Below are 651 nucleotides of genomic sequence, written 5' to 3' on the forward strand. Positions count from 1 at the left end.
TGGTAGGTGTCATGAGTGGTGATCGATGAATGGCCAATCATCCACATGGTTATGTTTTATTAATGTTTTAATCGATTATATGCGATTGTAGAGTAGAGATCAGCAAAGCAGGCGGGTAGGGTACACCAGAGTGTCCGGCCTTGTCATGATGTATTGTACTGTGTAGCTTTTTCGTGTCGGGGTCATCTCCCCCAAAAAAAAATCTTTACTCTTGGCAAGGACTCGAAGCATTCGTCACACTCGACCCTTTCCGTAACCGCTATTCGGCTTGTCCCGGAATAACACGAGTTGGTCACGGAGGAGGATAATGGGACACGCAGAAGGCCTGAGAGTTACGTGTAAAACTAGGAACTGAAAGAATTTGAAACTATAACTCAAAGAGTGGAAATTGATTTGATGGAAGGAAAAACGAAATAGGACTCTTGAGTTATAGTTTTAGAAAAATAATGCCATTCAGAACAGTATCACTTAGACTTGATGTACTGTTTAAGATAGACTCTTCCTCAGGATGAGACTTGATGTACTGTTTAAGATAGACACTTCCTCAGGATGAGACTTGATGTACTGATTAAGATAGACACTTCCTCGGGATGAGACTTGATCTACTGTTTAAGATAGACACTTCCTCAGGATGGATGAAACTTGATGTAC

The sequence above is a fragment of the Haliotis rubra genome, unplaced genomic scaffold (assembly GCF_003918875.1).
Source record: "Haliotis rubra isolate DU_JTF1 unplaced genomic scaffold, ASM391887v1 Scf1320, whole genome shotgun sequence".
Taxonomy (NCBI): Eukaryota; Metazoa; Mollusca; class Gastropoda; order Lepetellida; family Haliotidae; genus Haliotis; species Haliotis rubra.